Source organism: Crassostrea angulata, chromosome 8 (assembly GCF_025612915.1).
Source record: "Crassostrea angulata isolate pt1a10 chromosome 8, ASM2561291v2, whole genome shotgun sequence".
NCBI classification, from domain to species: domain Eukaryota; kingdom Metazoa; phylum Mollusca; class Bivalvia; order Ostreida; family Ostreidae; genus Magallana; species Magallana angulata.
In genome coordinates this window covers 43,733,771-43,745,781 of record NC_069118.1, presented here as the reverse complement: position 1 = coordinate 43,745,781, position 12,011 = coordinate 43,733,771, and the positions used below count along the sequence as shown (strand labels likewise).

At 32.9% G+C, this 12,011-nt stretch overlaps 1 pseudogene; it reads left to right on the top strand.

The window, feature by feature from the left end:
• Positions 1-5,598: 5,598 nt before the first annotated feature.
• Positions 5,599-7,566, top strand: LOC128161182 (uncharacterized; annotated as a pseudogene).
• The last annotated feature ends 4,445 nt before the right edge of the window (positions 7,567-12,011 follow it).

The window sequence follows — 12,011 nt, the reverse complement described above, 5'->3', positions numbered from 1 at the left end:
ATCTTTTTCGTTTTACAATTATTTTGATAGTCTCGATCATCAACATGGGCGAAATACTCGCTTTATGATCGGTAACTTTGCCGAAATTTCCTCCGAAAGAGAAGTTGTTCAAGTCGCCCTGTATTCTGAGTTCACCATCGTGTAAATTAACCCCAGAGGCATTAAAATGATAATCATTTGATTCAAAAGACGTTTCTATAGCCTCAGTTAACGACTGTTGTGATTAATTGATTGTGTCTTTTCTTTTATGGGTATAAAAACTATAAATACAAGTGATGCAACCTGTAGCCTACTGGGCATTGAAAATTACAAGCGATGTTTGTTTCTTTTAGTGTTTAATATCAAAATTAGTTGGTAACTTGTTATTAGTTTACTTAAGAGGGAATGCCACGAACCATCAAGCTTCATCCCTAAAATTAATTGAAACAACATTTTTTGAAAATACAATTTTTACTCCAGTTGTGGGTCAAGTAAAACAATGCTAAAATATCAGACCATTTTTTTTTGCAATATTGCGCTCCATTCCCATGGTAACCGATAGGGAAAAAGGGGGGTTGACATTTGGTGAAATGTGAAATTTTCTCAAATTTAACATGTTGCATAATGACAAGTATGAAAAATTAATAGATATACAACTGTTTGCCTCAATTCATTAATTTTCACCATTTTCCCCATATTTTTTTTTAATGACGTTCAGTTTCAAACGCTGTAATAACGATTTTTTTTATCTCAATTTTCCCCAATTTCAATGCTATTTTCTTAAATCTGCAACAACATAATTGATCAAACAGAGTATATCCAGAAAGTGCCACACATAAACAATATAAATCAAAAGAAATATTGAGAAGCCTTTGGACAGAGGCAACGGTGACAGTGATTCTCTGCATGAAAATCTCCATTTTCTTCAAAATTGTGCCTCAGAATTATCTCCCTTGAATGAGCTCTTTAATAGTAAGTGCACAAAAGATAGTACATGTCAACTTCCAGTAGCAGAAGACACTTGTCAACAAATCAATGATATGCAGTATCTTCTTTGATGTGGTTTTAGTGTTTTCATGATGTTATAGATGGAGTGCTCTTTTTCCCAGTATTCAAGGATTACTTGTAACAATAATTTTAACACCAAACCATCATCTCAGATATGTTCACTCAATTCTTGTCGTGACAACATTGACGCACATCTTTCACAAATTAGAATCAACCCATCTTCACTTTGTAATGAACAAAAACTTGTTAAATTTCGTGCTGGACTTTTTAAACACGAGTCTGACCAATTCACAATTTGTCCAAACCACCGCTACTATTTGGGGAAAGGATGGAAGGCATCAAAGCTGTGTATGCTGAAACCCCCACTTCAGACTTGTAATGGAAAGAGAAAAATAGAGAAAGCAACTGTTACAATTCAGCAGTCAAGAGATATTCTTGAACAGTTTGGAATTCGTATTCCTGAAGGAGCAGGTAAATGTATTTGATTTATTATTTCATATTTTTATCAGCTATTTATTTCGTTATAGTACAAGGCCAAAAGTGTAGTATAATTTCTTGAGAGCATATTTTATCTTAATTGATTCAAATCTGTATCTTATATAATATTACCTTTAGAGAAAGTAGTATTCTTCGTTAGCAATATTTTTCTGCACGATTTCGAAATGTGAACAAGCAGAAATAATTTTTATATTTTCTAGCAATATTCAAATAACTGTATATGTAATTTTTTTTTTTTACTTTTAAAAGTGTAAAGGCGTTGGAAGAATGGAAAAAGCACTTGCTGAGATCATTTAATCAAGATAGAGCTCGAAGTCATGTTATAGAGAATTTATCAGATGGGGAAGTACTTATAGAGAGGGATATGGCAATGAAGCTTCTTCCCATGATCTATAGGGAATCACAAAGTGGTTTGCCAAAGGAGGAATGAATTGGCATATAACAGTTGGCGCATGCATAATTAACGGTGTTTTACACAGTCACACTATTGTCCATATATTTGACAATGCCAATCAATACGCTGTAACATCTAATGCAATTTTGAAAGATTCCGTGCTAAAATTAAAGGAGAAAAACTTGACAAAAGCATTTATAAGATCAGACAATGCTGGTTGTTTTCATAGTGTTGATGCAATTTTTTGTATTCCTCTTCTGAATCAAGTCAGTGCTTTAAAGGTTGTGCAAGTGGATTTCGCTGACCCACAAGGTAGAAAAAGTATATGCGATCGGAGAGCTGCACATATCAAAGGGTCCATTAGAAATTATGTAAATGAAGGGTATAATGTCACTACTTCAAATGAATGTTTGACTGCTGTCATCAAATCTAACATTAAGAATGTTCAAGTTGTTACAGCAACCCCACCATGTGGAATTATTGTGAAAAAAGCAGTGAAAATGAATATATTACAACTTTAAACAATTTTCAATATCATGCTGATCATGTGTTAGCTTTCAAGCAATACCAGATTGGAAAAGGAGTAAAGATCAGAAACACATCTGTTCATATCTATGTCAATTTCCCATCTGTAACGATTCTGAAATCAAATTCTACAGATGACGTTGTAAAGGTTCCTAAACCAATAGCTGCTACTGAAGATATAAATCCAGCTGAATCCAACAGAATGAGCAACGACAATGATACAATACACAAATTGCAGACAATAGCTCTTTCATCTTCACCTGTCCGGAACCGCATTGCCTCCTCACTTTCATGAGATATGGAAATTTGAGTAACCATCTTAATAAAGGTGACCATCAATGCAAGACAGAACTGAATTACCTGTCAGACAACTCTACGGTCGAGTATGTAAGGCAAATAGATACCAAGCAATCAATGCTTGTAAGAAGCTCGGTATATCCTTCAGATAAATTCTACCTTAGTTAGAGGATAGGCCTTAACGTTCTGTTAAGAGATTTTCCAGTGAACAGATTGGGTTTTTGAAAGAAATGTTCCAAAAGTGTGAGAATGACAGGACATAAGTATGACCCTGAGGAGGTATCAGTGATGATGAGAACAATAAAAAATGGCAAGAGAAGGTTTTCTCAAGATTTATTTCTGACCCCATCACAGATTTCGAGCTTTTTCAGCAGACTATCAATAGAAAAAAGAAAATCAGCACAAAACGGTTATGAAAGTGAAGACTTTGTTGCTGAAGAGTATGAAAACAATATACTATGAAATCATTAAAATTCGTGGGGGCCAATTTTCGTGGATTGCTTTTTACAGGTTCGTGAGGACGTAATTTCGTGTATTCTTGTATACCTACAAAAGGAAAAACGACTTTATTGCCTTAATTTATTAATTGGTGGAGGATGTTAATTCGTGAATAAGAGGTAACCACGAATTCCACGAAAATTGAGCCACCACGAAATCTAATGCTTCTACAGTAATTGACGCCAGAAGCCTGACAATATATATGAATTAATTGTATATTGATACATGTGTTTTTTAGATTAGGAAGTTATTCAAGATTTTATGCAAATACCATATATATACATCAAAAGATACATAAACTGTAGTTATGTTTATCTGTCTAAAAGTTGTATGATAAATCAAGTTTGCTTTGACTTAATAGATCATCAAAATAAATGACATTGTTAAGATTGATGCTTGCTGGTGGAGCAATTTGACTTCATTATTCACTTAAGTCAATAAAGAACTTCAAGATTTCATTCATGAAAAATTATGCACCTTATGCACACACATAAATGATGTGTAGTTTTCTTGTATCCTTTATATTCTTACAATCCAAAATATATGAAATTCAACAATGTTCATTAATGTAAGATAACTGTTGACTGTAAAATAGAAAAATTATTTTGATTGCAATCGCTAATGCATTCGAAAGTTTCTAACTATTTTGTTTGGAAGTCCAAACACTTCTTTTCAGTGTTATGCTCTATACACATTTGTTGATAAAACTGCAACATATGCAAGTGCAGTTAAAAATGGACATGTATAAGATTTTGATTGAATTTAAAACTTTCAAATACAGATTAAAAGACGAGTTTTGGCTTTTTATGTTGTTCTTATTTTAAGTCATAAAGTTCTTGAATGTGCATGGAAAATGTAGGGAAGGTCCATGTCTTGATTTTGATCTGAAGCAGTTTAAATCTTATGTAACCACTGTTATGGACACACATTTTTTAATGTTGTTGCTTATGTATACAAAAAACAGGTTGCTATGCTTTAATGTAGGTCTTAGGCAAATGTATTATTTTTTTGCAATACATTACCATTTTCTTCCAAGACAAAAACATTCCTTTTAATATAGTTGTTAAGAAACTGATTTGGTTGCTAAGGCATACAACTGTATAGATGGTTGCTAGGGAGAAATTCGTTTTCAATTAAATCATTAATCATGTTTCTTTTTGTTGTAAAAAGTTTGAATGCAACAAAAAACAATTTTTGCATTTTTATTGAAAAGGGGGGGGGGGTGCTATGGTGTAAAACTGGTTGCTAAGGACTTTTTCAGCTATATTGTCTTTTTTATGCAAGTTATTTTCTTTCTATTATGACTAGTCCTCTAAAAAGATCATTTTGCAAATGAATTTAGCTCTTTCATTCTAAATTTGAAAAAATGAAAATTAAGCAAAAATGTGATTTTTTAACACAATTTTCCCGAGATTTTTATAAAAAGGCTTCTCTCTGTTATTAATGATTTTGATAAAGATGCTCTTGGTCATTTGTATGCAACATACATTTTTTGCCTATTTTGTTGCAGAGTTGAAATATTCAATTTTATGTTAGAGGGCTATTTTAGAATTTGGTTATTTTCAAAAATGTCTCAAATATTGGTTACCATAGCAATCCAATAACCAAAACTATTTTTGTCTAAAGTATGTTAGTTTAGAAAATGTGTTTACGTAACATTAATCTACTTATAAATTGAAATGTGTTTAACAGTAGAACATGCCAATACAATATACATGAAAATCATAGAAAATGAGTTTATTTTGGTATTATAAGCCGTTTCCATGGAAACTTCTGAAATAATTAATAAAGGTGACTTTAAATTATTCATATCGAAAAAAAACCGATTAGTACAATTTAGATGGTCAATTTAGATCAGAAAAACGGGGAACATTTGTTTCAAGTTTCATAGCCAAGCTTGATGATTTGTGACATTCCCTCTTAATAACTCTGCAAATTAATTCTTAAAAAATCATAAAACCATCTATATCTACATTATCCTAAAAATTAAAATGATCCTCTACACAATGGATGCAATTGGGTCAAAAGGTTGGACTAATGCCTCCAAAATATACAGTTCAGAGACTGATTTTATTTGTCATTTAGCTAGCACAATTACAAAACATTTCATCTATAAATGTATGTAAACATTAAATAAATTAAATTCAATAGATTGGATAAGTTTTTAGGACTTTTTAGAAGTTGTTTATTTTTTTATTACCTTGCTTAAATTCTTATCCAAATTAAATTAAGGTTAAATCTGTGTGTATCATCATTGCCATAGGTTATGCTGTATCAAATATTGACAGTCTCAGGTTTTTGTTTTTTGTTTTGGAGTGTATAACAATTTTAGCAATATAAAGTTACATGTCAAGTGTAATTTTGATTAGAATTTGTACAAGTGAATTTGAATATTGTAGATGCCACCTGCAGTTACGACGCTGAATAGAAAACATTCTTTGAAGGAGAAACGTATTCTCACAGTCATAAAGAGAACTAGGTCGAATTAGTTATGCAGCCAGGATGGCCACGCAAGTGAGAACGGAGGATTTGGATAATGAGGAATTAATTAGTCAGTTCCGACAAATTACAGGAGAGAGTGCCAATGATTGCTTAGAGATGGCGGGGAACGCGATCAACAAAAGAAATCTTGTCTGCTTATTGCATAATGCCATTATTAATGCCAATGAAGTAGGCCAGTCAGGAGACAACTGACCGAAACGATGGTAGGCAATTTTCTTACTAGGGGGTCAATTTATGATAAATTAATGTACTATTACAGGTATTGTTGGTAATTATGCTTTCCAAGTTCAAGTTCAAGGTCAGTTTATTCGCTCAAACCAAATAATTTGGTACAAAAGGAACATATATATAATACACACAAATGCAAATCGTCAGAGGTACATACGAACAGGTACATTTTCATACAGGGAAAAATATGAATAAAAAAGGACAGACTATAGAATCACTACTTATGTAAGATTTTGGTATAAAGGATCATAATAGGAAAACAACTAAGAGGAGCAGACACATTACGCATTGGTGTTTTCTTTTCTATTATTCCAGAAGTTATACGGGGTTTTTTTCTTTTCCGTTAAAAGTTTTGTTTTCTGTGGCTATTTTTAGCAATCTGGCAGTGCTGCAATCGAAAATGATAACCAGACAGAGGGAGCTTCTACATCTGCAAACGAGAGGGAGACAGAAAAGAAAACAAAGAAAGACAAGAACAATCACGAAGATGAGATTCTTTCCAGGATAGCAGACTTGGAAAAAGCGACGGAAAGTGTAGAACGCTTAAAGGAACAGGTACGGGGACTTGCCTAAATAGAATGTTCTATCGTTAAAATGAAAGATGTCATACGTACCCGGTTAACGATAGAATTCGTCCAATATACTCGCTGTGTAGCAAATAAAAAAATATAACGCGCTGTATCTCGCCTAAAGTTTCATACGATTGGGCTTAAATACCTACGATGTTGCTCTTTTATAATCCCACATTACCATATTAACTGTTTTTGCAACGAAATCACTGCCACTTTCAACATCACGTTTGAAAATTCGCCGTTTATGGTCGCCATTATTATGATAATATCCGAGACATTCCGAGTGCGGTTTACGACATAAGGGCAGGCAAATTCAAACTTGGATCTTTATAAAATGTCTTGGTACGACTCATTTAATGGATATTTTGTGGACTAAATTACATATTCTTGTTTAAAAAGGTTTGTAATGTATAAAAAAGTGTTTTTCCCCTGCAGATTATTATTAACAGACTTAAAATCGACACGAAGCTGATCTGCTTCGCGGCTGCTACATTGCAAGTATATGGGACGAATTCTTACCATGACCTGAGCGTAGCCTGGTCACGGTAAGATTATTCTTTCTAGGACTTGCCCTAAAAAAGTCACCTAATGAGGCACTGATTTTTTTATTGTTAGAGGAATTAGCCAATGTAGCAAGAAAAAGACAACTTGATGACTCAAGTGTATTTGAAGAGCTATCAAGACAAGCTCTCAAGCATCAAGGGTAAAGGGTAAATGTAGTTAGAGGGTCTTCAGATGTTGTATTAAGGCTCTTAACAAATGTGTGCAAGAAAAAAAGGTAGAATCCAAGTAGAATTAAAGTTAACAGTTCCGGAGAAAGCAGAAAATGAAAACACCGATCAATCACCTTTGGCAAATGTTTATAATCCAATAAATCCATTTTTGATGCCACAACAGTCCTACCGATATGCACCATACCAGAATTACTCAATGTTTAACAGTAGGCCTAGAGGGAGATTCAATCAGTGGAAACCTAGAGGAAATTGTGTTATTTTGTGATATGCCTGGACATAGTATTCGAGAATGTAAAAAAAAATGAAAATGGCTAAAAAACAAAGAAAGTAAATGAGTATATCGGGATATCAATTTTTATTCATGTAAGAAACATTGTTCACATGTACCTAAGAACACCGATTCTCTAGTGAATTTTTTCACGTGGGTCTTGGTGGAATGCTGTCCTTTCCCAAATCCTGTTAGATGTTTCCTATAGAATATACGAAAATTAGGTATTAAAATGTACGCGGGCATGTTAAGGCTTCCCGATGGATTTTGCAGCGAAATGTAGAGTGTCACTTGTCAGTACTTCATACGATATGACGTCACAATTAACTTTGACGTCACGATCTGCATTCCTGTCGATAGTTCTCAGGGAATGTATCTTAACGTTACAAGTGAATTATATCAAACCAGTATAATACCGCTCATTTCCTTTACATAGATGCTGCTGTTAATGCTAGACGTACAGAATTCATTCATATTAAAAACCCGTATCAAATAGTCGGCAGTTTTAAAGCTTCGTTTTAAGTAAAAGACCATTTATAAACTAGTGGTTTGGAGACTCTCCCTGTTACGTGTAAACAAACGAATGAAGAAATTTTAATGCATGTAAAACCAGCTTGGCGCAGGTGAAAGATCAACACAATTTTAGAATATTTTACGTAAAATTGGTAGAGAATACAAGTACGAAGGTGAATCGTGCTTGGGAAACCTACGCATTTACCCCAATTTTTTGTAAATCGCTTTTGATAAGTAAAAATGTGCATTATTTTGATGATTTTGTGGAATGTTTCAACAATATCCTCCATAAACGAAATATCTGTTTCTTTCCCAAGCAAGAACTTCAAAGTATATGACTTAACAAAGGATTTTTCCTAAAAATATGTATGATTTAATGTCATTAATCACCTGCGCCGATGCGATTTAAAAAGATGATTTGCAATATTAGGATTCGCCCGTCACGTGATTACAAAGTACATATGACGTCATAAAAATGCATCAAATATAATGTTTAACATCGGTGTCAATACATGTAACATAGATTTTAAGAAATACCCCCGGTCAAAATAGTTTTGCGATGATTCAAATACTATCGTTTTCAAGCCGTATTTTAGCATCGGGACGCCTTAACATTGCTGCGTAGAATATTCTTTCCTTATATAGTTTATATTCTTTTGTAGACATTGCATGCACTTGACAATTGTGGAAACCTACTTGTTCCAGAATGGGAATTTGACTGTTATTTTAATAAAGTGCATGCAGAACATAATAAGAGAAAACATCCAATATGACAAATTTGGAAGGGGACAACATTCCATCACATGTTGACCCATACATTTTTAATGAAGAGTGTGCAGTAAAATCTTTATACGATTTTTATTTAAGAAATCCAGATTCTTTCATTGCTGGAGAATTACATAATCAATTTTGTCATTGGGAATTTTTTTTGTTGGCTAATGACACATTTAGTCTTGTTAAAAAGTGGATAAAAGATGGTGTTGATGTTACAGAATTTTTTTTTTTACACATCTTAAAGGTAATTTTAAAGGTTGTAGTTACAACTCTTTATTTCCTTCACAAAGATTTTTTCAAAATGCACCGATCTGTAAACAGTTTAAAGAATTTATTTGCTCAGAGTTGTATGAAAGAATACCTACTGAATCCTTTTCTGTTGTTGGTAAAGTTGGAGAATGTGAGCTTTCACTTATAATTATGCCCTTAACTGTAGAACCAACAAAACCAAGACTTTGTCATGATGATAGCAATATTAATCTATGGACAAAAGATACACCTTTTCAATTAGAAAATTTAAAACATGTACCCAGGATGATTGAAAAGGATATGAAAATGATAACATGTGATGAAAACTCGGGGTATGATCATGTTATTTTATGCAAAAAATTTTAGAAAATACTTTGGAATACAGTTTGGAGGTTGGGTTTTCACATACAACACATTGTCATTTGACTGGAAATCATCCACTTACATTTATCAAACCATAGGAATGCAAGTAACAAATTATTTTAGAAGTAAAAGTATTTATAACATACAGTACATTGACGATATACTAGTAATTGAATTTGTTAGTCTAGGATAACAGATGTTTCCTATGTTTCACTTGAATTACTTACAAGGCTAGGATATACCCTTTCCTGGAAGAAAAGTCAGTTTGTACATGTACCATCTCAAGTGGTTAAATATTGGGGTAGCTTATTGATTCTTCCAAGATGGCATTTTCTTCACCAGATGAGAAAAAAGTGTCATTTTCAAAATTAAGAGAATCTATATTGTTGTCAAACTTTGTTGATATTAGAACTTTGCAAAGGTTTGCTGGAAAATGCATTTCATTTTGTTCAGTTGTTCATGCCGAAAAACTGTACTGTAGAGAAGTCAATAAAGCAATTTCTTATGGCAGGAGGAATTCACAAATGATGAAAGTAGAAATCTCTTTAAAACAGGAGATAGAATATTGGAGATTTATTGATACCTGGGAGGGCTGTATGACTTGGAGATTAAAAACTCATAAACAAATAATGTTGGCGACTGATGCATCAGGTTTTAAATATGGTGGAAAAATTTTCTCTGGCGAATTCAAAGCTTTGATTTTAAGCGATTTTTGGAGTAATGATGACAGTAGACCATTTCATTTGAAGGGGGCTGAAGCAGTGTATAATGTATTATATAGTTGCAAAGATAGAATTAAGAACTCAAAAGTATAGATGCATTGAGTAATAACATGACTGTTATCAAAACATTGGAAAATCAAGGAGGAAAAGATAAACAGCTCAATGACATTATAAACTTAAGCAGTTATTTTTCTTTGTTTATGAATTTAACATTTCATTGAATTTACAATATGTCCAGTCAAAACTCAGTGTAGCTGATGAACCTTCTAGGTAAATTTCTTTGTAAGATTACCTGTTGAGTGAGACATCGTGGGCTTATGTTGAGCAATTGGTTGGTCCATATTCTGTTGATCTTATGAGTTTAGATTCTAATTGTATGAAAGAGAGATATGGTAAAATGCTGCCACATTTTACTCCATATCCAACAATTTTTACAGATGGTGTGGATGTTTATGTTACAAATGTGAATGAAGAAGAAAATCCTTATGTTTTTCAACCATTTCTAATGATATTTCCATTGTTGTAATTGCTTAAGGAACAAGATGTAAAATGTTGTACAATGGTTTTACCAAATTTTCAAGAAAAACCAATTTGGTGGCCTTTTATAGCTTCACACAGTATTTCACAAACACTATTGGAAAGAAAGGGTGATGTAAGAGTATTGAAGTTACCAACATCTAAAGCTTTTATAAATAATGTGAAAGGGTTTAAAAATGACTTGGGTGGTTTTTGATTACAGTTTTAGATTAGATGATATGTAGATTTTTGTCATGGTTATGTATTGTCATTTTTGTGTGTATGGGATTGTTCATTTTGCAATTGCATTACTTTTGCAATTTTTTATGCATTTTTCAGAATGTCCATATGGAGTTGGAAGACGTTGATGAAAGAATACAATATTTGGATAACATTTAGAACCCTTCTGCTTATGTAAAAAAGAGAAGACATGTAAAGATGATGTTAGAACAATTTTTTTCAAAAAAAATTCTGGCTCCCCACCTTCTTGTCAATCACACCACATGACATTAAACGATTTTTAGTATGGAAGAATAGATTTGGAAAAACAAACAGTACATTCATATAAATGCAAACAATTAGGGATAACTGTGGATAGTACTTGTTAGTGTCAAAAAACGCTGGCAGCAGCATCAATCAGAAATATTATCCATCACCTTGTAGATATATTAGAACTAGAGGGTAGAGGAAGAGCACATCATGAATATTGTAAGGTTGGGAACCCAGCTGCATCTGTTCAAATTAAGGGTTATTTGAAATGTGTTCAAGAGGAACAAGCAAAAGCACACATTCTACCAAAGTAGGCAAAATCATTCATTTTAACAAAACCTAACACAATTTCAAAGTTTATCAGTAGAGAATTGAGAAGGTCTGATTTAACACTTAAGGATATGCTTGTTTTAATAAGAGATTAGGCATTGTTTAAATTACAATTTTTGACTGGTGACAGGGCTAGGGATATAGCAATAACTTTGTTACAAGAAGTGAAATACTTGAAAAAAAAAGATGGATTTGCATTTAATCATACATTTGGGAAAAATATCAGGGATAATGGAAAGTCAAATACATTTGTTATAAAATGTTGCCCGAATGAAGTTATTTACTCAGTTAGAGGCTTAGAAATATATTTTGCAGAGGCAAAACAATTAGGGATAAAACTGTCTTCAGGATATCTCTTTAGAATGGTGACTGAGTCGGGAAGAGTTATTAATGAGCCAATGCCTTACTCCTCTATAAACAGTTGTAGGAAAGACTGAAATATTATTTGATTACTCTCGGAATTGATGAGATGAGACACCATATAGGTTAAGAGGAGGGTGTGCTGTTCATATGTGTTTTTCAAATACTGCACATGATGTCCATGATCTTATG